The sequence below is a fragment of the Bos indicus genome, chromosome 16 (assembly GCF_029378745.1).
Source record: "Bos indicus isolate NIAB-ARS_2022 breed Sahiwal x Tharparkar chromosome 16, NIAB-ARS_B.indTharparkar_mat_pri_1.0, whole genome shotgun sequence".
NCBI lineage: Eukaryota > Metazoa > Chordata > Mammalia > Artiodactyla > Bovidae > Bos > Bos indicus.
Genome location: NC_091775.1, coordinates 2,263,582 through 2,289,401, shown reverse-complemented (window position 1 = coordinate 2,289,401; position 25,820 = coordinate 2,263,582). Strand labels below are relative to the sequence as shown.

General features: G+C 50.4%; 1 protein-coding gene and 1 non-coding gene across 5 annotated transcripts in view; both read left to right on the top strand.

The window, feature by feature from the left end:
- Positions 1-3,115: 3,115 nt before the first annotated feature.
- PIK3C2B (phosphatidylinositol-4-phosphate 3-kinase catalytic subunit type 2 beta) overlaps positions 3,116-25,820 on the top strand; it is a 77,277-nt gene continuing 54,572 nt past the window's right edge. The window contains exons 1-2 of one of the 4 annotated variants that reach the window (XM_070767755.1): positions 3,527-3,938; positions 17,257-17,353. The gene's annotated coding sequence lies outside the window, so the exon portion shown is untranslated. Of the gene's footprint in view, positions 3,253-3,382; positions 3,401-3,526; positions 3,939-17,256; positions 17,354-25,820 lie in introns of those variants that run through there. The other 3 variants (XM_070767756.1, XM_070767757.1, XM_070767754.1) reach the window with 3 other exon arrangements.
- LOC139176559 (small nucleolar RNA SNORA3/SNORA45 family) lies at positions 11,969-12,098 on the top strand. The gene has a single exon (XR_011561021.1). It is a non-coding gene; the product is annotated as a small nucleolar RNA SNORA3/SNORA45 family (small nucleolar RNA).

Sequence of the window (25,820 nt, the reverse complement as noted above, 5' to 3'; positions counted from 1 at the left end):
CAGCAAAGTTTGAAAATCAAATTGAAAGTTTGGCTTGTTAACACTGTAAAGTCCCATCTGAAGTAGCATGAACTGAATCTGCTTTTTCTATATTGGGTTACAAAATACCATCAGTAGCGCTTTCTCCTTTTTAAGCATGAAATCTTCCTGGAGTGCTACCAAGCTTCTCACTCACATTGACTGTTGAACTTAATTCTCCCGCTGGAGGGCAGTCTAAACTCACAGATTCTAGATTTGTGGCCCAAACTCGCCCACCCCCCGCAACCCTTCTCAAACTGAAATTTCCCCACTAATTATTAAACACATGCTCTTTGCTCTTCTACTCATCAGACTCATTGGTCATTGAAATTTTCCATCAACTCTGTATCAGAGCTAGGAAAGTTGTGGATGAAGAGATGGGTCCCCAAACCAATGCTGAATGTACCTACTCAGAGACCCAGTGCTTCACCATCATCATCTTTGAGTTGAGATCATTACAAGGTGCAGAGATGCATGGTACAGAGGAATTGTTCTGAAAAGTTTCCTTTTGTGTTTTTGGCCCAATAACTCCAAACTGAGAGCAGCCTGGGTTTCTGGTAGGCTCTGCAAGCTCTCTCCCACCACACTCCTCTCTATGATAGAAAGGCTAACAACTCAAGAACCCCTCTAGCATTCAGAATCCACTGACTTTTTGTCAATCCAAAAGGCATTTCCAGCCCCGCGCCCCTGGATGCCTCAGCCGCCCTTGTGTTCGCATCCCTCTTTCCTGACACTTTCTCTCCTCCTCCTTTCTGACACTCTGGCGTCTCAGTTCTTCCTTTCAGGCCTCTTCTTGCCTCTATTTGCCCACTTGGGTGATGTCGTATATGTAACTTTGTTTATCATCTATGAATGGAAGAGTCCAAAATTGAAACCACGTGTCCATGCCTCTACTTTCAATTTAGTTTCATAAATCTAAAGTCTACTAGACATCTCCACCTGAGCATTTCAGAGACACTGCAAGTCCAAATTTAATTTAATGTCCAAAATCAGAGTCATGATTGTACCTCCAATACCCGGGCCCTGTCTTACTACAGTCCCTCACTTAGTAAATGGCACCACCTGCCCCCAGTTCCTAAGGCATCAGGTGGGGAGTAATTCTACACTCTTCCCCCTCATTGATGATCCCTATATTCAGTACAGTACCAAGTATTACTGACTTGACTGCCTGACTCTCTTGTATCTGTCCTTCCCTCCCATCCCACACTTCTGTCCCTGCTTCGAGATTCTCTGCTCTTGCACCCTGAATGCAGCCATGGCCTCCCCGTGAGTTCCCAGCCGGTACTCCTAAGTGTGCAAATGGCACACTCCAATTTGAAGGAACAATTTACAAAGGGCCAGCAGGGTGTAGAAAGCCAAAAGCAACAGTGTGCAGTCTCCCGGGCCAGCAGAAAAGGGAGTTCCCACTTCTTGGCCTGAAAGTCGAAGGAAGGGAGTGAGCAATTCTCTAAATGAAGATAGAAGAGGGAAAGGGAGAGGGAGGGAAAGGAGCTGAGAGGGAAGGGGAAACACCTGGAGGAAGCTTTGTTGAGCGTGGCAGCCAGCCCACAGTGACCCCAAAGAGAAGGAGCCCAAGGAAGAAATGTCCAGACCTCTTGACCTCCCTCCTCCTGCTCTTCTGAGGAGGCTCCCCACTGGCCCACCGCTTCTAGGAAACCAGAGGGCCCAGAGTGGGTCTGCAGGGGCAAAGGGAAGACATCAGTATGTATTCCAAATCCTTCTGTAATAGGCCGCATCACTGATCACACCACTCCCAGTCTGCACCCTGGGTTCTCTGTTGCCTACAGGGCTAAACCTAAATTTTTTGACATGCCCTGGTTTCTCTAATAATACAGAATTTTCTCCCTACCAAGATGCATTAAAAAGCCTTTAATATGATCCTCAGCCCAGCAACTCGGGTAGGCCTATTTCCTGTTAGCTCTTCACTTAAGACTCTCCACTCCAGCAACCCTGGACCACTGAGGGCCCCACACTACTGTGTTCTCTCAGGCTTCCGAGCTTAGCCTGATGACTAAGAGCACACAGAAAGGGGTCATAAATGTGTGCTGTGGTCACGCAGTGAATGAGTGAATGAGTGCATGTTTTTATCCCCCGAGGCTCTTGAGCATTAGGAATAGTGTCATACATACGTTATATGTACAGAACACACAGGCTGTGGTCATCAAAATGGTCCATTACATTCTTTCCTTTGATCTTCACAACAGGCCTGAGTGGGAAGCAAAGCTGATAGAACTATTGATGCTCAGAGGGTGAAGTGGGCTACCCAAGGCCACAGTGCAGTGAGTAGAAAACAAACACAAGCCTTTGTCCCTTCTCCTTTCATGAGCTTCTCCTCCCATTGTCTCACTCAAGGTTGCCTGCAATTAATGGTTCTTTGCACTGGCCCAGATTTCACCTTATATGAGAACAAAACAATATCCCAAGAGGTACCTCCAAATCATGATCTCACTTTTTACATTGCTTTCTCCCTCTACATAGGACTTCATCTGGCTATTCAAATTTCCTTCCCCAAAATAGTTATCCTCCTTTGAGCTCTAAAGTCTCTTCCATTTAGGAAATTTTAAAACGCCCTTATCTTTTTTAAAAGGCCTTTCTGACACCCTTAAAAAAAAATCCACAGAACTCCAGTGAACCCCAAACAGACTGTAAGAGTAGCATTTTAACAAACATTTCTTTGAGACCAGAGAAGGCACGGGTTTGCAGATGTTTCCCTGAGAACGCTAGCAGGGGAGTCCTGGGCCTCTGACCTCAGGCTGGGAGTACTGAGCCCTAGATACCTGAAGGGGACGGCAGGGGAGGGACTCTGAGAACCAGGTGCTGAGCGTAGTCTGGCAAGGAAGAAACAAGGAGGACCCTGGTGGAGAGCAAGATTCAAGTTTTGAGGAAAACGCACTTTGAGATAACATAGCATCGTTATTATGCAAAACAAACGCAAATGAGGGGCGGGCCAACTATGGGTTTCTTTGGGTGGAGCCCTTCGGAAAATTCTTCTAGAGACCACTGCTCAAACAAAGGTACTGAGTCAAAATTTTAAATAGAACGTAATGTATGAAAGATTTTCCCTTGCGCTGGTTGGGCTGGAGGATCAACCACTACCCTTCCCCTTCAGGTTGTAGACTGCTATTTAACGGGGCTCGGGTCACACGACCCACTAGGGCGAACCGAAAAACCGATGAAGCAGAAAAGTGCAAAAGGCAGAGGCAGCTTCCCCACGCCGTCTCCTCCAACCTCAAGGTAGGGACTCTCTCGGGCATCGCTCTGTTAATGATGCGGGGGGGAGGAAATTCCATCCACTGATACCCGGACCTCAAAACTCTGTCATTTCCAGTAGAATGATCTGGCATTCGTCCGGCACACAGCAAAGGGGTCCCAGCAGGGGAAGGTAATGATCATCTGCAAACACCCTCACATGAGTGGAGAGTGGAGATCTCGGCCCCTGGGTTCCCGAAGCACGACTCGACGCCTTGATTTTCCCTCCCCGCGCGCAAAGGCCGGGGAGGCGGGGAGCCGAGCGGGAGGGGCAGGCGGCCGGGCTCGGGGCCCGCCCTCCTCCGCGCTTCGGGCGCTGCGGGCTGGGGCCGCGGCCTGCGGCTGCCCGCCCTGCCCGCGTCCGGCCGAGCCTCCGCTGCCGTGCAGTGCGCGGGGTCTCCGGGAGATGGCTTCCCCGCGCTCGCCCGCGGCTGCCGCTATTGTCTCCCCCGGGCCCGCCGGACCCCGCGGGCTCGCGCACGCCCTCCCCTGAGCCGACTCCCCAGCCGGTCCTCGCGCCCCTTCTGCCTCCCCGCTGCCTCGGGCCCGGCGCCCGCCGCGTGCTGCCCGGGAGGGAGCGGCCCTGAGGAGGCGGTGCGCCGCCGGAGCCGCCGGGAGCCGGCAGCCCGGGTCTCCGAGCGCACGACCGCAGGAAACCGCAGCGGGCGCAGGTAAGGCGCGCACCCGGCCGGGCGACCCGGGCCGCGTCTGCGGATCACCCGCCGAGTAGGGCGGACGGAGGTCCGGGGCTCTCCCTGAAGCATGGCAGCTGCGAGGTTCAACAATGGAAGGACCCGAGGGTTCCCGGGGCGCGGGCCGCGGGGGCGGTGGGCGCCGAGCTCCGGGCCCCGCGCCCGAGCGGGAGGCCCCGCCGCCTCCCCGCTCCTGGGGTCTCCGAGTGTCTCGGACCCCGGGCGCCCTCTTCCCCACCCCTTTCCCTCTGAACACACTTCCTGGCTCCCAGCGGCAAGGCGCCCTGAATCAGCCAATGGTTTTGGTGTTTTGGTTTGTTGAAGATGAGAAAATAAAAGGCAAAACCTGCCCTGGAGTGAGAGTGGTGGGGTGGTGCTTTCTCTTGCGGTAGGTGAAAAGTCAGCATCTAGCCTAGGGAATATATAATAGATATACATTTTTTAGGCGGACAGATAGGAAAATTGGCTTCTGCCTTATAAGGATACTGCAGCAAAAGGGGAAAGCTTGGGAGAGGGAGAGGGGCCTTCATGCCGGAGTTCCCGGTCCCTGGGGGGAGGCGCAGCTCCCCGGCCTGTACTTGTCTCTGGTTTTCAGCTCCCGACAGCGGTGGCTTTGATGTTGGGGCGCAATCGCAGCAGCAGGAAGCCCCGGGGAGCCTGCCAAGCTCGGGTAGGGTGGGGTGGGAAGCCCAGGGGCTCGGCAGGCTCCCGGGTTGTGAGAAGAGGTTACTAACGTGTGAGGTTAGCGCACACACCCTGGTTGGCCGCGGGGCGCGTGTGAAGACCCTGCCATTGCTCGCGCTCTTCAGGCCGACCTCCATTCTCTTGGTCTCCACACCCTTGTGGGGTCTTTATGGCTTCCCAGCCCCTCCAGCCTGGCTGCGATGGAATCTCTATTGTCTCTGCTGCCCTGATGTTTTTTTTTCTCAGTTCTTTTAGAGAATTTTGTACCCTGGGTGGCTGGTCCGAGCGTGGCACCAGATCCCTTAGCACACAACTACCCAGGCCCCTCCTTCTCTGTCTAAACTACCTGACTGTATGGGTTGTGGCCAAGCAGATGTAAGTAATTTGCACTGAATTCCAACCCTGTATCAGCCGCTGAATGAAAACTTATTCTGTTGCCACACAAGGCCTCAGGAAGATACTGGAAGAGAAATGGTCCAGGGGGTGGCAAACTTGATCCCTCCCGGACTCCAGCTGTGCATCCCAGAACACAGAAGTTACGAGGCTTCAGAACTGCAGCTCCTCCAGAGCCTGGCGGTCCCCTCTGGGGTTGTGTCCATGGAAAAATTAAGTCGAGGCACATTTTATAGCCCTGCCTGGCAGCCAGCGTCTGAGGAGGTGGTGGCTCGGAGCCGGAGCCCTGGACTGAAGTGTGGCTGCTTCCCCTTTGGCCTTTGGGTGAGCCCAGGGTTTGACTTCCATGGCTCTGAACTTACTGCTGAGTGTGCATGGGTGTGTGTGTCTGACTCTGACCAAACTCTCAGCCCTGGCCAGAAGGGAGTTAGTCCATTTCCCTCTTCCTGAAAAGATTGGTGAGGGAGGCTCCGTTTATCTGGGTCCTCAGGCCTTTCCCTGGAGTGCTCGTTTGGATTGTCCAGTGACCTGGAATACCTGCGTACTTGGCCGGGATGTAACGATGCTCTAACAGATACCCCACGTTCTTGTGAGCCTTAGGTCTCCTCTCTGGTTTCTCCACCCCACCTAGGCCTGACATTTTGAAGTATCTCATGTGTATGGTCATTCAGCCTGGACAGCCCTGCTGGCCAACAGGAATAAAAATGAGGGAACTCTGTTCCCTTTGGGGGTTTGTAACTGGCCTTAAACTTCAGGCTCCTCGTGCTCCCAGGACGTGAACTTGGGTGCAATAGTGCGGAGTAGTAGAGAAGCAGTGGGTGGGTTCAGTGTCAGGAGGCCTGGCTTCCTAGCTGTGTGAGTATGAACAGCTTGTGAGCCTAAGACTCAGTTTGCATAACTATAAAAGGGGGGAAAATACCTTTGGGTCATAGGATTGTTTTAAGGATGAAAAACACTGCTTACCATGAACTGAGTAAAATCATGTATGCAAAAGCACTCTAAAAAGTACAGAGTGCTATACAAAAGTAGGTTATACATCTGAGTTTAGTCTCACTAATGAGGGAGGGAAAGCTGGTGGGGATGGGGGAGAGGGATGGGAGGAAAGGGATATGAAATAGAGAATGTTCTGGAAACTTTCTTTTCTGGCTAAGGGAAAGTAATGTGACAATGCCCAGGTAAACTATTCTTTGGGTATTTCTCTTTAAATAGGGTTGCTAGAATGGGAACTAGGAGAGAAGGAAAGTCCACTTAATGATATTTCTAGGGAATCAGGGGGATATATACACCCCCAAAGGCTGACTGCTGTCTATAGTTAGGGTAGTACTGAGCTGGCAAATAATATTGTAGCTCACACTGATGTCAGCTAGCTAGTCAATACAGAGGAGAGATTTGAAGCGGGCATTCCCTCTCCAGACCCTGTGCTCACAAGTTGGGTGCCCCTTTGAGGGAGATGTTGGGTCCTGGGAAAGGAGCAGCAGAGTTACAGAATTCATTCATACTGGATTCCTTGATTTGAATGCCAGTGAGATGCTACCGGACTGGGACATACCTTAGATAACTCACTTCTCAAGGACACAGATCCTGGGGGACAAATTTCCTCCACCCAGCCCTAGTCCAGCATAGCACCTCCTTAATTCTTGCATTTCCTAGGATCACATATAGTTTTAGAATTGGAAGTCATTTCTCTACAAAGAAATGACTCTTCCAAGGTCAGGTGATTCTTAACAATGCTGGAACTTGTTCCACAGATCATTTTACTACAAATGAAAGGACCTGTCTTTTAGCACTTTGGAATGTATCTATCAGTTGACCCTGTCGTTGCTGGGAAATTTTCTTCTCTCAGGATATCGGTGATGGAATTCAATGTCCTCAAATCTCCATAGTGTTAAAGGGATTAATGACACAGAACATATTTTGAGCTTTGGGGAAGAAGCCCACAAGGTATGGAGGAGGAAGAGGAGAGCAGTCCCAATAGTCCTGGGGCAGAATATAGAATCTGTGACAAGGGATCTTTAGCAGTTCGTCCTTCCTCTTCTTGAGAACTTCCTGTAGGAAGTCTCACCTAGCAGAGGCTCCATAGTGTTTCAACAAGAGGCCAAAAATCATTTACCTCTTTGGAAACTTTTTTCCTTCCTCCTTAACTTTTGCACCTGCCACTCTTCTTTTTGAAAACATTGTTCGACACCCTTCATCCTGGACCTTTCTCTCCTAACCTCAGCCAACCCTAGTCACTGCGAGACTAGTTTCCTGGGCAGTGGCTTCTTTTCTCCTTGGCGTTCTTTCCACTACGTTTAATGCCTCATTCCAAATCTCGACCCGTGGATCCTGTCTTAGAGGTTAGCTTCTATTTCTGCATCCTCCCCACTGTGGGTGGGTGCCAGTCCTGAGAGCTGCTCACACACTCTGATTCCCCAGGCCCACCAGGAATAAGCTTGCATGGAGGCATCCTCTCCTGCCAAGGTTTTCTCTCTTTCTGTCTTAGTCTGCTTAGTACCCTTGACAGCAGACCAGAAGGCACAGTGAGGGGAACGGGATAGAGAGCCGAGGAGATAGTACAGTTTGCCTTGCCAGGTGAAGAAACAGATATGAGCTCTTCTCATCTCAGGTCCAAACCTAGAACCCAGACTGGAGTGATTGATGGTGTCCAGCCACCGTTGAGACACCTCTGAGGGCCCCGTGTTTCTGAAAGCAGAGTGTCTGCCCCATCCCTGACTTGTCACGCTCGAGTGTCTTCCAGAGGGTAAAAGAAGTTAAAGTACGAGGAGCACTGGAGGACTCATTTAATTCTGACCCAAAATGGAGAGATTGTTTGCAAATTGGATATTATGGGCACCTGGGAGAACGCAACTGTATTTCCCCCCAAAATATTATAACTAGGATGTCAGATTTACACTTTAGAATTCAGGAAGACAGATTTTTTTTCTTTTTTTAAATTAAAAGAAAAGATGGATATAGTTCCCTGACAAGCGATTTTGAAAGAGTGGCTCCCTGAGGGTTGTCAATTCTCTGAAGTGCAATTTTGGTTACGCTGTTGTAGGTGGTCCCAACAAGGAAGGCAAAAAGGAGCCATTTGAGAAAAAGTTCAAATACCAAGCAAGGCATGATAAAAATACCAAGCAAAGCATGATAAAAAAGAATAGCCTCCAGCACTGAGTGTCTGTCTTCCTGTAGCTTTTCAAACCTTACCTTAATTCCCACCCCCACTGCAATCCTTGGAGGAAATAGATGATGAAATTGTCTCATTCTCCTTTGCAGATGAGAGAACTGAGGTTCAGCTTAGGTTTAGATTCAAACCAAGATTAAGGTTGTACAACTAATGAGAAAAGAGCCAGAGATTGAATGTAGGTCAAGATGCCTCTAGAACCTGGGTTGTTTCTATGCTGCACTGGAGGCACCTGTGAGGAAAAAATGTCAGTGAGGCCCAGGTTCTGAATGAGATGGGGCTTCCGCAAGAGTCAGGTGACAGCAGCAAGTGTTCTTCTTAAAGTCATCTGTGGAAGAAGATGTGATCACAGAGGCAAGGAAGCTTGTCAGTTAATGTTTAAAAAGAGCTCATCTGTTCATTCACAGATGTTTTTTGAGTGCATACTAATGACTTTAGGTGCTTTCAGTGTCTAGCACATACAGCCTTCCAGAACTTACTGCTGGGTGGAGAACATAGACGAATGAGTAGGCTATAGTATGGGATGCTTAAAGAATTCATAAATGAGGCGTTTAGGGTGGACAGAATTCCTGGTGGAAATGAAATGTTAGCTGAGATCTGAACAATGAGTAGGTGTTGGGGTGGATTGGGGAGTGAAACAAGTGGTGAGAGAGGTAAAGGAAGTGTAGTTTAATTTGGCCAGTACTCTTGCCTGGAAAACCCCATGGACGGAGGAGCCTGGTGGGCTGCAGTCCATGGGGTCGTGAAGAGTTGGGCACGACTGAGCGACTTCACTTTCACTTTTCACTTGCATGCATTGGAGAAGGAAATGGCACCCCACTCCAGTGTTCTTGCCTGTAGAATCGCAGGGACGGGGGAGCCTGGTGGGCTGCCGTCTCTGGGGTCGCCCAGAGTCGGACACGACTGAGGCGACTTAGCAGCAGCAGCAGCATTGGAGGAGCTTGCATTTTATCTTTTATTCATCCATCACTCATTATGCATTGAATGCACATGGTGAACCTGAGTGCACAGCAGGGAAGAAGACAGACCAAATGAATTTCCAGGAGTAGTATCTGATGCATGGCAAGGACTCAGTAGATGGTGGTGGTCAGTTAATTTTATCATCTTCCAGTAGCAGGTTTGTGCTAAACCCTCAGAATATAAACGAGTTCAACATGGTCCCTGACTTTGGGGTAACCACACTATACTCCAAAAAACTCAAGTGAACAGATGAGCTTTATGTAGGAGGTAATTCTGTAAGCTCAATATGAGTCAGTTGTCCTATGGTTGTCCCAAAGGCAGCATTTCTTAAAAAAGTATAGAAACTAAGACTAGAGTACTTAACATTTTGGGGGACACTTGAATTCTGAGAACCTAATACATGCTATTGGGTATCAACCTGGAAAAATCAATTACAATTTTGCCTTCCTTATCCAGCTTCAGAATCCCTGATGCTACAACAGGAAAGTGGTAATTCTTCTCTAGGTTGGTCAGAGCACCCTCAGAACACCGTGTTTAACAACTCTGTCTGTGTGTAAAGCGTTGTATTGAGCATTGTGGGGAAGACAAAGACAAATAGGAGGTAATTTTTTCCTTAAGATTAATGGGCTTATATTTATAAAGTGTTTTGTAGTTATAAACCACATACATGGATGTTTGTTGTTGTTTTTAGTCACTAAGTCGTGTCTGACTCTTGCAACCCCATGGACTATAGTATTTCCCAGGCATGAATACTGGAATGCGTTGCCATTTCCAACTCCAGGGTATGTTCCTGACGGAGGGATCAAACCCGCGTCTCCTGTATTAGCAGGCGGATTCTTTACCATTGCGCCACCAGGGAAGCCCCACCTACATGGACAAGTTATTTTTATTCTAATCACCAGTAGGGTAATACCAAACAATATAAATACAACGGGATGCATTAAAATTTTTACAGACATTTGAAAGGGAGCAAAGTCACTTTCAGTCATAGGAGATGAAAGAAGGCTCTAACATAAGAGCAGGTCAGGCAAGCCAGAGTGTTCTCGAGGGCACGCGCATAAACAAAGGAGTGCTCCAGAGGGCGCTCGCATGAGCGAAGGAGTGCTCCAGAGGGCACTCAGGTGAGGGAAGGAGTGTTGCAGAGGGCACGCACGTGAGTGAAGGCGTGTTCCAGAGGCCGCTCGCGTGAGGGAAGGAGGGCTCCAGAGGGCACTCGCCTGAGCGAAGGAGTGTTCCAGAGGCCACTCGCATGCGCGAAGGAGTGTTCCAAGGGCACTTGCGTAAGGGAAGGAGTGTTCCAGAGGGCACTCGCATGAGCGAAGGACTGTTCCAGAGGCCACTCGCATGAGCGAAGGAGTGCTCCAGAGGGCACTCGCATAAGGGAAGGAGTGTTCCAGAGGGCGCTCGCATGAGCGAAGGAGTGCTCCAGAGGGCACTCGCATAAGGGAAGGAGTGTTCCAGAGGGCGCTCGCATGAGCGAAGGCGTGCTCTAGAGGGCGCTCACGTGAGCGAAGGAGTGTTCTAGAGGGCACTTGCATAAGGGAAGTAGTTGGTTCCAGAGGGCCCTCGCGTGAGCGAAGGAGTGTTCCAGAGGGCACTCGCGTGAGCAAAGGAATGTTCCAGAGGGCACTCGCCTAAGCGAAGGAGTGCTCCAGAGGGCGCTCGCCTGAGTGAAGGAGGGCTCCAGAGAGTGCTCGCATGAGCAAAGGAGTGTTACAGAGGCCACTCGCTTGAGGGAAGGCGTTCTCCAGAGGGCGCTCACGTGAGCGAAAGAGTGTTCCAGAGGGCACTCGCATCAGCCAAGGAGTGTTCCAGAGGGCACTCGCGTGAGCGAAGAAATGTTCCAGAGGCCGCTCGCGTGAGCGAAGGAGTGCTCCAGAGGGCACGTGCATGAGCGAAGGCGTGTTCCAGAGGCCGCTCACAGGAGTGAAGGAGTGTTCCAGAGGCCACTCACATGAGTGACAGTTTGTGGGAGAGCGTGGGGCCCTGGAGAATGGTTAATGACCATCAGCGCTTTGGGGGGCATGCAGGGGACTGGGCTGGGACTTGGTGTGGGGAAGGGAAGAGACAGAGTTTCTCACTGGACGAATGACATGACCAGAGCTCCAGGATTCCCTGGCACTGCAGTATACCAGAATAGTCACCAATATCAGCTTGAACATTTGGTAAAATGTGATATTCCTGGGTCTCCATAACAGAATGGGAAAAAGATCTCGAACAATTTTGGCCTCAAACAAGATTCAGTTTAGCTTTTACTCATTTATTTTAAATTTTATTTTATTATTTGCTTGCTGCTGCTGCTGCTAAGTCGCTTCAGTCGTGTCCGACTCTGCGACCCCATAGACGGCAGCCCACCAGGCTCCCCCATCCCTGGGATTCTCCAGGCAAGAACACTGGAGTGGGTTGCCATTTCCTTCTCCAGTGCATGAAAGGGAAAAGTGAAAGTGAAGTCGCTCAGTCGTGTCCGACTCTTCGAGACCCCATGGACTGCAGCCTACCAGGCTCCTCCGTCCATGGGATTTTCCAGGCAAGAGTACTGGAATGGGGTGCCATTGCCTTCTCCTTATTTGCTTATTGACGTATAATTGATTTATAACCATTTGACTTAGTCTCTTTTACTACTTGTGTGACCTTAGGCAAATTACTCAATTCATTTCCTATTTTCGTAAAGTAAGGATAATAATATAAACATTTAAGGATTGTTATAAGGATGAAACAAGACAATACCTGGCACAGAATGCCAGATAGGGTGGGGGTGGGGGAAAGATCTGTTTCCTTCCTTCCATTTCTTTGATACTTATATTCACTTATTGAGGCTAGGGTCACATTTGGGTATCAGCTGTTGCCTTAGTGTGCTAGAGTCCTTGAAGAGTAACTGCTGACCTTATTCACTGACTGTGACCCTTATGGCATAGTCAGTCACCAGGTTAGTAACATATATCAGATTGTTACACAACTGTTAGATCGATTAGTGCCCACAACTTAGGGAGATGGTAATAACTATTTGTTTAGGAGCCCTGTGGTATAGGAGTGTGTAGAAGCTGTCAGGTCCTAACCTACTCTAGTACTCTTGCCTGGAGAATCCTATGGACAGAGGAGCCTGACGGGCTACAGTCCATAGGATTGCACAGAGTCAGACACGACTAAAGCGACTTAGCATGCAAACATGCATGTACATATTCACTTAGCCTTCCTCTCTGTCAACCCCTAGTACAACCCCCCCCCACCTTTGCTTTGTTTTCACCAGAATAAAGTATGATAACCTCACTCCAGGCAGGACAGTGGACATATCCTTGGGGTACTAATTTGACGGATTTATAATGTTTACATGCATTGCAATGGTGTTTCAGCAAGGTAGCTATGGATGGTTAGCTCCATTGTGCCTGCACATATGGCCACGTTCTGGCTTCTCTCATCCAGCTGCAGGCATGCAGCTAATCTCTGCTGAGAACAGCCTCTGACTATTGCTACCCTATTGTAGACCCTGGGTGAGGGGCACAGGAGCAAGGGCTCCATGACGGTGGGGCTGGTGGGATGTGAGTGTGCCTCACTGAACCAGGTGGGCAACTGAGTCCCTACGCTGGGTATAGCCTTGGCCTCTGTCTCCCTTGGAACTTCCTGTGCAAAGTGGGACATGAGTTCAGTTTCGTCTCTCAGTCCTGTCCGACTCTTTGTGACCCCATGAATCACAGCACGCCAGGCCTCCTTTTGCATCACTCCCAGAGTTTACTCAAACTCATGTCCATCGAGTTGGTGATGCCATCCAACCATCTCATCCTCTGTCGTCCCCTTCTCCTCCTGCCCCCAATCCCTCCCAGCATCAGAGTCTTTTCCCACGAGTCAACTCTTCGCATGAGGTGGCCAAAGTATTGGAGTTTCACCTTTAGCATCAGTCCTTCCAATGAACACCCAGGACTGATCTCCTTTAGGATGGACTGGTTGGATCTCCTTGCAGTCTAAGGGACTCTCAAGAGTCTTTTCCAACACCACAGTTCAAAAGCATCAATTCTTTGGCGCTCAGCTTTCTTCACAGTCCAACTCTCACATCCATACATGACCACTGGAAAAACCATAGCATTGACTAGATGGACATTTGTTGGCAAGGTAATATCTCTGCTGTTCAATATGCTGTCCAGGTTGGTCATAACTTTCCTTCCAAGGAGTAAGCGTCTTTTAATTTCATGGCTGCAATCACCATCTGCAGTGATTTTGGAGCCCAGAAAAATAAAGTCTGACACTGTTTCCACTGTTTCCCCATCTATTTCCCATGAAGTGATGGGACCAGATGCCATGATCTTCGTTTTCTGAACGTTGACTTTTAAGCCAACTTTTTCACTCTCCTCTTTCACTTTCATCAAGAGGCTTTCTAGTTCCTCTTCACTTTTTGCCATAAGGGTGGTGTCATTCGCATATCTGAGGTTATTGATATTTCTCCGGGCAATCTTGATTCCAGCTTGTGCTTCTTACAGCCCAGCGTTTCTCATGATGTACTCTGCACATCTCATGATGTGCTCAGTGGTGTCTGACTCTTTGCAACCCCATGAATCGCAGCACGCCAGGCCTCCCTGTCCATCACCAACTCCCGGAGTTCACTCAGACTCACGTCCATCGAGTCGGTGATGCCATCCAGCCATCTCATCCTCTGTCGTCCCCTTCTCCTCCTGCCCCCAATCCCTCCCAGCATCAGAGTCTTTTCCAGTGAGTCAACTCTTCTCATGAGGTGGCCAAAGTACTGGAGTTTCAGCTTTAGCATCATTCCTTCCAAAGAAGTCCAGGGCTGATCTCCTTCAGAATGGACTGGTTGGACCTCCTTGTAGTCCAAGGGACTCTCAAGAGTCTTCTCCAACACCACAGTTCAAAAGCATCAATCCTTTGGCACTCAGCCTTCTCCACAGTCCAACTCTCACATCCATACATGACCACTGGAAAAACCATAGCCTTGACTAGACAGACCTTAGTTGGCAAAGTAATGTCTCTGCTTTTGAATATGCTATCTAGGTTGGTCATAACTTTCCTTCCAAGGAGTAAGCGTCTTTTAATTTCATGGCTGCAATCACCATCTGCAGTGATTTTGGAGCCCCAAAAATAAAGTCTGACACTGTTTCCACTGTTTCCTCATCTACTTCCCATGAAGTGATGGGACCAGATGCCATGATCTTCGTTTTCTGAACGTTGAGCTTTAAACCAACTTTTTCACTCTCCATTTTCACTTTCATCAAGAGGCTTTTTAGTTCCTCTTCACTTTCTGCCATAAGGGTGGTGTCATCTGCATATCTGAGATTATTGATATTTCTCCCGGCAATCCTGATTCCAGCTTGTGTTTCTTCCAGCCCAGCGTTTCTCATGATGTATTCTGCATATAAGTTAAATAAGCAGGGTGACAACATACAGCCTTGATGTACTCCTTTCCCTATTTGGAACCAGTCTGTTGTTTCATGTATTCTGCAAAGAAGTTAAATAAGCAGGGTGACAATATACAGCCTTGACATACTCCTTTTCCTATTTGGAACCAGTCTGTTGTTCCATGTCCAGTTCTAACTGTTGCTTCCTGACCTGCAGACACAGGAGATGGGAAAAAGGCATTAGGGCGTGTACAGAGCAATGCCGAAACTGACAGGACTCCTCCTCTACTCCCCCACCGCCTGGGTTACTTCCTACTTAGGAAAGAAATCTTGACCCCTCCATGTGCAGAGATGCAGAATGGTTGTTGTAACACCATCTAAGACAAAGGTGTTGTTCTCGTGCCCCATTCTAATGTCATGTCATGTACACAGCATCAGAATGTTTAGGAAACACTGAGAGCGTAAAAGAAGTAAGGCAAGTTTGAAACAGCTGACCGGGGAAGGTTTCTGAGGATCCTGAGTTGGGGTGAAAAGAGGAGAGAGAAAGCAGGAGTAAAAGCGCCTCCAGCTGCACTCATGGCTTTTGAGGCCCTAAGGGTCAGGTGGGACCAGTAGGGCCCGGGCACTGGAGCTGCCTCCACTGTGACAGGGCTAGGTAGTGGGTGACCAGGTGGAGGGGAGGCCCGGCTGGGATCCCCTGCAATCAGGCACCATCAGGCTCTCTGCCTACTTCCCACCCCCCTCCCTGGTGTCCCCTTCACTGTGGTTTGGGGATTCTGAACACTGGGAGGCCATCTGGGGATGGATCTCATCTCCCAGTTCCCTCTTAGGGCCCTGCATCTGCAGTGGGGTTTCTCCTTTGACCTTGGTGAGACGGAACCCTTGGTCTCCTCCTGGGTTCTGTGTCCTTGGCTGACCCGGGGCAGGATATCCTTCCGGTCTGCTACCAGGAAGAGGGGAGAGGGACTTCATGGCTGCGGGGTGAGGCCAGGCTAACAGCAGCCAAGGCCAAGAATCGGGGGGTCAGTGACTTAAAGGGTCAGGCCGCCTCCTGGACAGTGCTTAGGGGAACTTGTGCCCTGGAGAGGTCGGGAGCTGGGACCGGGGGAGGACTGGCAAGGCCTGTGTCAGAGATCTGATCCTCCACCTTCTCGTGGATAATTTCTTCCAGTGCCACTTGCAATTTCCTTTTCCACTTCCAGATTCCCTTAGGTTGAGCACCTTCTCCCCAGACTCTGCTTTTTAACTACAGACGTCCCTCTGACACTCCTGAATAAATTAGTATCAGATGTTTGGTGGTGTTTTGTGTGTGGTGTGTGTGTGTTTCTGGTCTGAAAGAAGGGGGCCACTTGGGAACTGACACCCCTTCCCTTGCCCATCCTGGTTTGTGAGGACCCCAGGGTTCTCCATTGATTGAGGGGATAACCAGCCGCCGCTGAGGCTGACCAGGTTTGTTTGGGCAAAGGCGCTCCAGGGCTCTGTGTCTGGGGTCTCCTTCCCTGGCGTCGCCCTCCTGCGAGCTTTCCTGGCTGGCCCAGCCTGGCCCCGCACCCTGGAATGTGGACAGGGAAGGGCCCTGGAACCTAGGGGCCCCGTTTTCCTTTTCTTCGGGTTCAACTTCCTGCTGCTTTTCTTAGGCTTCTTTGCCAGCGGCACTAGAACTGTCCCCTCAGCCATCTAGGCTGGCTTCTTCTGCCCCCAGGGAGCTGCTGAGGCGGCGGGTGAGTCGGAGGGTGTGTGGTGGGTGGGAGCGTGCGGGTGGGGACGTGTGCAGTTTGTGTGGTTACTGTGGCTCTGGGCCCCTGGGAGTGACTGCAGTCTATCGGGGACTTTCTTGATTTGGGGAACTAGCACTAATGGAAGATATTCAGACAGCCTGTCAGGATTGCGGGGTTAGGGACTGTGGTGGCAGAGAGACAGCGGTCAGAGCTGGCGGAGGGAGGTGCAGAGCCTCCCTGCCAAGAGGGCGGGAAGGAGCTCTCCCTGGGGACGGCGTGGGGGGCCGGTCTTCACTCCTCCGAGGTTCCCATGGGTGACTGGCTCAGGCTTTTTCCGCTCGACTTCCTTTCCCCCTTCTCTGAGCCAAGCAGGTGGCTGTCGGCTGCCCACACAGCCTGGCTTGCCCGCTGGTTCCTCAGCTTGGGCTTCCAGCCATTGCCCTGCCCCTCCCCACAGGCGGCACCACGGCGTGGCGGCTGTTGGCTCCCCTTCTCTACTTTGTGGACTCGTTCTGGGCACCGAGCCCCCAGGTGCTTCTCGTCCCGGGCTCTGGCCATCATCAGTGCCAAGCGTGTCCTCATGGGGAGGCGCACGGGGCTGGGGCAGGCTTGTTTCTGAGGACCAACAGCACCGTGTGGCCTCTCCACACTGGGTCACGGGCCCTTCCCACTCTGCGGTGAGAGCCGGGGCAAATGCACTGACTGTTCGTGGGTCTCATTCGACTCATTTCTATTAGACAGGCGGATCCTGTCATGGAGATGGGAGACAGCCTTTCAGATGTCCAGGAAAGGTGCTACCAGAAAACAACTGAAGAATTGTTATAAGTGAATGAATTGGAGACACTCCCTGCAGATCAGAGAGTTGATCCGCAGCAAAGATGCCATTCTTGTGGAGGATGGTCTCACTGGCGTTATTCAGTTGACTCTGGCTAGTCTGATGCCTCGGTGGTTACCCCGAGATACTTCCCCATCCTCTTGCTGTGGGCATGGGCCGTCATTTGCGATGCTGCTCAGCGCTCCCTTCTTCTTCCCTGCAGACTCTGATGGGTTGGCCCTGCCCAGCTTGTGAGGACTTGAGGAGTCTGCACTGGAGCCGTGAGCCAGAGTGACACCACCTGTCATCTCTCCCTTCCAGTGAGTCCTCCAAGCAGAGCAGAGCCTTGCTGGTGTGTTGGGTCCTCACTTCGGTGCCTTGGCTGGATGGGAACAGCTGTGACCTGCTTTCTGGATTTTGCTTAATGGGCTGGCCTCCTCTAGGGAGTTTTCCCAGCCCACGCAAGAATCCTGGAGAACTGGATTCCGGCGGGCATGAGCTGGGGAAGCTAGACTGGAGGTTCAGCTGGAGGTGTCAGGCAACAGTCTAATCTTGCAGGAGCTCTCAGCTGCAGCCAGCAAATGGCACTGGGAAAGGCTGCTGTGTCCCCGTGCCCACCTCCACCCACTTTCTTATATCCCCCTCCTTGAGGGGCTTCCTTTATGCTTCAGGGGCCTACAGTAGATTCAGAGAGGCTGAGGTTTCCTAGATTTTGGAAACGTTAGGTTGTTTTTCTCTTGTAGGTAGGTTGGAGTGCACTTTGGTGGGAACTGATCTGAACTAGAAGGACTGGTCCTTGGAGCGGAGGGCAGGCAGCAGAGAAAGTGGGAAACGTGGCCCAGAGGGGAGGTGTGGCTGCTCTGGCTCCTGGGATGGTTCCTGGGTTAGAAACTCACATGCTGCCAAGACCTTTCTTTCCTTTTTGCCAAATGTTCCATTCAGCTGACTGCCAGCTCCTGGTCCCGGGCCCTGCCGTCTGTAACAGTGCAGCTCTTGGAAAGTTTTGAGATGAGCCATGAGCTGCCACCTCACCTCTTCCATCCCTGACTCTCTTAATACCAAGACCCCATGTCTACAGGGTGTGTGCCAGGAGCTTTGAGCCCCAGGGATTCCATGTGTGTGCACGTGTACATATGTGTGTGTGTTTGAATGGAACCTGCTGCACAGACAGTTTCTGAGCAGGGACTGGGGACTGTGAATGCAAACCTGACGGATGTAACTGGGTCACACGGCCTCCTGACCCTCTGCTCTCTTAGGACCAGAGAGCCTTTTATTAGGGCTCTTGGGTCCACTTTGGCTTCAGATTGGTGGAGAATTCATGGTAGGCCCAGGAGAGAGAGAGATGGAAAGTAAGTCCAGTAGCAAAGACTGAGCTACATGGGACTGCTTTAATTTGGCTAAGATGGTGCTGGAGAGGGGCTATGTGAGTAGGAAGAAAGTGCAAGTCTCTTTCTTCCACATTTGGAACTGAGTGAGAACCACCCCGAGAGAACACGGTTAATGAGAAAGACTTTGTTGGTGTGTGTTACTCAGTGATTGGGCCTGACTTCAAAGCAGCCTGTAGAGTTGTATAAAACCTGTAGGTTTTCATTACGGGAGCAGGGATCGGCTGCATATCTGTTTGAGGCGGAGAGCTGACCTACTTGACTTCTGGTTATACCTCCCTGCTGGAGGAGTCAGGTTCCTGGCACAGGGCACACTGACTTCCCTGTTGGAGCTGTGGGCGGGGAGATGTGGAGCAGGACAGCAGGGTGTGGGTTGAGGGGTGGGCGATGGGTCCCTGGCTGCAGAACCACTGGAATGGGGGTCTGGATAAGTGTGGCTGTTGGGCGTGGCTAGGGGGAGGGTCCTCTCAGAAAAGAAAACTCTGTGAGCCAAAGGGATTAAGCTTTAATGGCCTCCAACCCTTTGACCCATTCTGTCCCAAGAGGTGGTGTGGAAGGTCTCCTAGGGCAGCCCTAGAACTGAGTCATCTTAGGGAAGACAGGGGCTTGAGACTACACATTTTTCACCCTTTCTTGATAACTCTCCATTGCCCCTGCTTGGTGAAGACGGGCCAAGATGGGCAAGGTTCAGGCAGGGATTGAATTATTTATGATACATCTGTCACCTTTGCTAGATCGTAAGCTTCCTGGAATTGTGCCATTGTCAACTGAATATTTGGGTCTAGTATGGCGCCTGGCACATAGCTGGTACTCAACACCCATTAGATTCCACTCTGTGGCCCAGGATGTGGGGAGAGTACCCAGGCTCATTAGTCTGTCCCAAGCAGGGCAGTTCTGATACAATGCCCCCCATCGAGGCAACAGGAAGCCCTCTCTACCCAGAGCTGGAGTCACTGCTGGCCCCTGGGGCCCCGCCCTCTCTGGCACAGGCCCTGCACAGAGTCAGCTCGCTGCAGGGAGTGCCCTCTCCTCTCTCCCCACCCTTTGACTCTGAACCATTGTGTGGCTCTGCTCGGACCGGCCTCCTCCCCCCTGACCTCCAGCCATCTGTTGGCAGCTGTGTGAACTGAGTTTGGTGCCTGGTGCTGCTTAGACCCTGGCACCGACCCGCTTGGCCATAAACCCCTTTCCCTTCACCAGCTGACTGCCTGGTGCTCTTCCGGGTCCCTTTCCCCAGTTCCCTCCTGTACTCCTGGTGGTTCTGAAACCTTAGTCTTTGGTGTCAGATCTGCACATCTGAATTGCCTGAGGGTCTTTGAAATGTTCAGAGTCCAGGGACTCACCCCACTAAATCAAACCCTCCAGGAGAAGGGCCAGGAATTTGTATGTTTGAAAAACTTACCAGATGGCAATTACAAACATTCAAATGTGGGCCCTATATTAGGTAATTTTATCGGGTCAGCGTTAACATTTTGCGGGTATGCTAACTGACATTGTGTTTACCTCAGAGAATGGCCTAGGTCTTCTGTAGAGATTCAGGCTAAAGTATTTAGAAGTGAAGTGCTTGCATCTTACTTTCAAATGTTAAGCAGAGAAAGTGTGTTCAAATGTGGGGAAATGTTAATAATGAGTGCATGCAGGTGAAGGGTAACTGGCTAAAAATGGTCTTTCAGATGGTTTTCATCTACTTTCTGAGAGATGGATACTGGAAGAGAAAACAGCTGGGGCCACCACGGCGCACAACTCCAGGGGGCACCACTCTCTTTGATGTGGTAGACGATGTCAGTCTCATAGAGTACAGTGTCTGGGTGCTCCTTGCAGTTTGTGACAGAGTGGTCTTGGCCCTTGACTTCTCTTCCTGGATGAGCTGCAGAGTAGCAAAGCCCCTGGTCCTCCTCTATCCCAGCTCTTTCCTGGGACCTACATCATGTATATTTCTTCCTTCTTTTTTTTAAAACAGAATCCTTAGTAGCCCTTGAGGACTCAAGGAATAGGGAATTTGTCAACCCAGCAGAGTTTGGCAGGGAGGGAACTGAATTGGAAAGAGAATGGGGGAGGCAAGAAACATGAGACTCTGATTCTTAAAATACTTTGTGTATCCACACCCCTCCTGGAGGATGAAATTCAGGAACGAGTTCTCAGTGTAAGCCAGTTCCCTCTAGCTCCAGGTGGTTGGGATCCTGCCTTCCCTCTTTCCCTAGATTTCCCCCGTGCCTGCTGCAGCTCTGAACCTTCACTCCACCTTGGGGGATGGCTCTCCCGGTCCTGCCTGCGCACCACGTGCCCGTCCGCAGTAGAGTGAGCAGAGCACCGCACTTTTGGAAGGCAGCTGCCGGTGTGGCCCTGGACACGAGACTTGTCAGCGGGCTGGGCCTCCTCTGCTTGGCCTGGTGGCGTCCTGGCCGGGAGCCAGGGGGCTGGTGGTTAGAGAGGGGTAGCTCAGCTTTCTGCATTTGAATTCCAGTTTGGAAAGAGCTGTAGGAGCTGGGCCTGCTGGATCTCCCTTGGGCATTTTTTTTTTTCCCTTGGCCACACCACGTAGCTTCTGGGATCTTAGTTCCTGGAGCAGGAATTGAACCTGGACCCTCAGCAGTGAAAGCGCCAAACTGTAACCACTGGGCTGCCAGGAAGTTCCCCCTTGGGGCTTTCTTCTCTTTCTTTCTAGGGCTAACTTTGGAGTCCTCTGAGGAATCAAGAGAAATCAATAGGACTGAAGGGAATCAATAGGTCAGAATCAAAGAGTCCCAGGGCTGGAGGGCATTTTGTGTGGTGGTCTTGTCCATTTGCCCACCTGCATTTACAGATGCTAAACCTGGTCCTATTAGTTGAAGCCCAGTCCTTCCTTTGAAGGATCCTCAAGGAAGGATCCATCTGTATCCTGACCACCTATCTCCATGTCTGAAAATTCTTACCATCAGAAAGCTTTACCCTTATGTTCCAGTTCAGGAGCATTTTTTCTCAGTGGAAATGAGGTGATATTGGAACTTGAGCTTAGTTGGGGGATAACAGAATCATACACATTTAATTTTGGATAAATAATTTAAGCTGATATTTGAGGTATATATAAGTTGCTTCCCAAGTGGTGCTAGTGGTAAAGAACCTGCCTGCCAATGCAGGAGACATTGGTTTGATCCCTGGGTCAGGAAGATCCCTTGGAAGAGGACACGGCAACCCACTCCAGTATTCTTGCCTGGAGAATCCCTTGGACAGAGGAGCCTGGTGGGCTACAGCCCATAGGGTTGCAAAGAGTCAGACACGACTGAAGGGACTTAGCATATTGAGGACATGAAGATAGGGCCCTTAATTCAACCTGGGGATCCGGAGAAGGCTTCCTGAAGAACCTGATGTCTGAGCAAAGTCTGAGCATTTAGAACCAAATAAGCGAAGAACACTGGCAGTTGGGAAGGGTACCTTGGAGTAGGAAGATACTGCATAGAATCACAGAGGTATCAAGTAGGTAGTAATGAATGGTTGGAGATGGGAGGGAGATGTGGGCTGGTGATGAAGGCCTTGTTAAGGAATCAAATAGAGAGCCTTTGAAGGGGTTTAAACAGAGAGTGAGATGATCAGATTTACACTTTAGAAAGAACCCTCAAGCTGCTTTGGGGAGCAAGTGGTAAAGAGGGAAAGGTTAGCAGGAAGGACTGTTAGAAGGCTCTTACGATAGCCCAGCTGAGAAGGTGTGGGTCTAATTAGGGCGGCAGCAGTTAGGATAGCAGGAGGGACTCGATTTGGGAAGAACTCAGAGGACAGGCCTTGGTGACTGGACGGGGGTAAAAGGAAGGTAGGATCCAGGAGGACCATCAGCTGCCTAGCCTGGGTGACTGAGTGGTGCCGTTCACGGCGGTGGGGAACCAGGAAAGGGAAGGCCGTGGGAAGGAAATGCGGATGTGGTCGTTCATTTGGGGCATTTGGGCTTGAGAGATGGGTGGCCATAGCGACTTGAGCGGGGAGAGACTCATCTGGGGCCATCAGCACGCACCTTGTATGAGTGGGAAACAGACCGAGACTGCCCAGTGTCAGCCAACTGAGGTGGAGGATGGAGTCCCACGCCTACGCCAGCATTGCAGGGGTGGACACAGGAAGAGGAGGACAACGGCGGAAGACGAGAAGAGAGAGAGTCATGGGAGGCAGCGGGTCGAGGGCACGGGAAGAGGGGAATGCTCCACGAGCCAAGGGCAGCAGCGGTGTCTGGGCAGATAGAAACCTCTGTGAAGCGGGGAGCCTAGGCGTTATTGCTGGGGCATTCCAGTGGAATGCCGGGGGCAGAAGGCAGGTGGCAGTGAATTGAGGAGCCAATAATGGAGACCTGAGAAGTGCCGTGTGTCTTCTGCTCTTGGCTGGGAAGGGAAGGGAGCACTGAGAGGGCATGAGCTGAAGGACAGGAAGCCAAGGTGATTAGGGTGTGTGTAGGCTTCTGGTTTTTGTTTCTTCTTTCTTTCTTTCTAAGGCCAGAAGAAGCTTGAACATGTGTAAGTGCTGAAGAGAGTGAGCCAGTTAAGGGGAAGAGCTGAAAGTCAGGGAGAGGGGCGGGGAGTTTGTGGAGTGTGTGTGGAGGAGACCCGGTGGTGGGGCAAGTGCCCAGGAGGCTTCTAAGTCAGCGGGAGGGGTACTGCTTCTCCAGAGGCCGACAGGAGAAAAGGAGGCTGAATGCAGGTGTGGATCAGTTAGTTAGTGGGCAAGAGAGGCAGGACGCTGAGAGAGATTATTTCCAATGGCCTCAGTTTCTCTCTTCACAGCGGCGCCAGGCCAGGCCATTTTACTACTATGCTTGTTCCAGCGTGGGGCTAAAAATACAGCCATTCTCTGGATTAAACCTGGAGGAGGGCATGGCAACCCACTCCAGTGTTCTTGCCTGGAGAGTCCCCATGGACAGAGGAGCCTGGCGAGCTACGGTCTACGGGGTCACAAAGAGTTGGACATGACTGAGCGACTAAGCACAGCACAAGCTCAGTTCAGCTTTGAGCGTTTATCTCTTGTCTCCTATCAAAAGCATGGGCCTCCTTTTCCTGGGTCTAGTGTCCCGTCTCTGGGCAGCCAAGTTCTGGGTATCTCCATCTGCTCATCCGATTCCTTGGAATTTTAAATAGCATGACTCTCTTCCTCTGTGGATAAAACGTAGTCTATAAGGAGATGTTGAAGGGTGGAGAAACACAACAGACACAGGAAGCAGCAGAGAGCTGTTTTTGCATACCCTGAAACTGAGCTTGTGCTACTCAATTTTGGGGGAAATACATTCCAAGACTCATGGAGCCAGCCTGTGCCTAAGGGGTGCTCCAGGATCTGGGAGGGGGCTGCATGTAAAGGATGCTCTTGCCCTAACTCATTTGGGGTGTGATGGAACTTGCCACCGTGCACCTATCTGAACTTATTTTCTATTGATGTTTTCAATTTTCTTATCATGAAGGACATGCTTCGTATGTCTGTAACTTGCTGGGCAAAGCAGTACAATAAAATGAAGGATTTTTGATAATTTTAGAAATGGTGAACTCAGCTGCTGGTGAGAAGCTTCAGAAGTGACTTACTTCACACTCAGCTGTCCCAACCTAATCTGAAACACACATACACACACAGGTCTGTGGTTCTTAGCTTCGGCTACAGTTTAGAGTCTCCTAGGGAGTTTTTAAAAATACCACTGCCTACTGCAGACCAATTAAATCAGAATCTCTTGAAAGTACCTGGGCTTCAGTACTTTTAAGAATTCCCCCAGTGTTTGTAATATGCAGCCAGGGTTGAGAACCACTGGGCCAGGCTAACCTTGTCATCACGAACATGTCTTCATGCCGTGTCATCCCACGGCACCTGAAGGAGAAGGATGACAAAGCTGGAGTAAATGAACAGGGCTTCTCATGGCAGAGGCAGCTGGCCAGGCGTGTGTGTGTGTGATCTTCCTGTCTGGTTTCCTAAGGGCTGAGGGAAATCAAGATTTTGGCACACCTTCCCTTCATCAGGCACCCGGGTCTTACCTGTTGGCTAGTTTTGTTTTATTGCTTGTATTGATGTATTTTGGGAGGATCTCAGTGCAGTCTGACTAGTTGTTTCATAGGGCTTTATTGTACTTTTCATTATAGATTTATTGAAGTATAATTGTACATATAGTATGTACATATACATATAGTATGTATGTACATACAGTAAATTGTACATACTTAAAGTGCGCAACTTTATAAATTTGGACATACATATATATGGCCAGTGGTAAAGAATCTGCCTGCCAAAGCAGGAGATGCAGGTTCAGTTCCTGGGTCGGGAAGATCCCTGGGAGAAGGGAATGGCACCCCACTCCGGTACTCTTGCCCGGAGAATTCCATGGACAGAGGAGCCTGGCGGGCCACTGTCTCTGGGATCGCAAAGAGTCCACACAACTGAATGAGCGACTGACAGTTGCACTTTCACTGTAGATTAGTTCTCCTTTTCCAGAATTTTATACAAATGGAACGCTACATACCCATAATCTTTGGTCTGACTTGTTTTTCTCAGCATAGTTATTTTGAGATTCATCCATGTTACTGTATGTATCAGTAATGAATTCCTTTTTGTTGCTGAGTGGCATTCAGCTGTGTGGACGCATCACATTTTTGAATCCACTCACCTGCTGATGGACACTGGGTTGTCTCCAGGTTTTGATACGTCTGTTAATCCCGAACGCCTAAGCCTTCCCCACCCCGCCCCCTTGGCAACCACAAGCCTGTTTTCTGTGTCTGTGCCTCTCTTTCTGTTTCATAGATATGTTCATTTGCGTCATATTTTAGACCCCACATATAAGTGATATCGTTATGGAATTTGTCTTTTTCTGTTTGACATACTTCACTTAGTAGGGTCATCTCTAGGTCCATTCATATTGGAGAGCTGTCTTTCAATCGACTGAAGAGCCCTTGTCTCTATCTTTTTGTCTTTGCTGATGCAAGGTGCCTCCTTCTTTCCTTGGGGAACCTGTAAGCGAGATGAGGATGGGATTTAGGGACCAGAGATAGCAAAATGTATGGATGAATGGACGGAGAAGGCCATGGCACCCCACTCGTACTCTTGATTGGAAAATCCCATGGGTGGAGGAGCCTGGTAGGCTGCAGTCCATGGGGTCGCCAAGAGTCGGACACGACTGAGTGACTTCACTTTCACTTTTCACTTTCATGCATTGGAGAAGGAAATGGCAGCCCACTCCAGTGTTCTTGCCTGGAGAATCCCAGGGACGGGGGAGCCTGGTGGGCTGCCGTCTATGGGGTCACACAGAGTCGGACACGACTGAAGTGACTTAGCATAGCATAGCATAGCATGGATGAATGGAAGGGTGGATGGGTGTAATAGATACATAAAGTTGGCCTGGTGTCTCTCTATTTTTTTCTTCATCTTTCTGTTTCTTTCCATCTGTTGTAGGCACTCAAGAAACAGGCAGTGGCCCAGA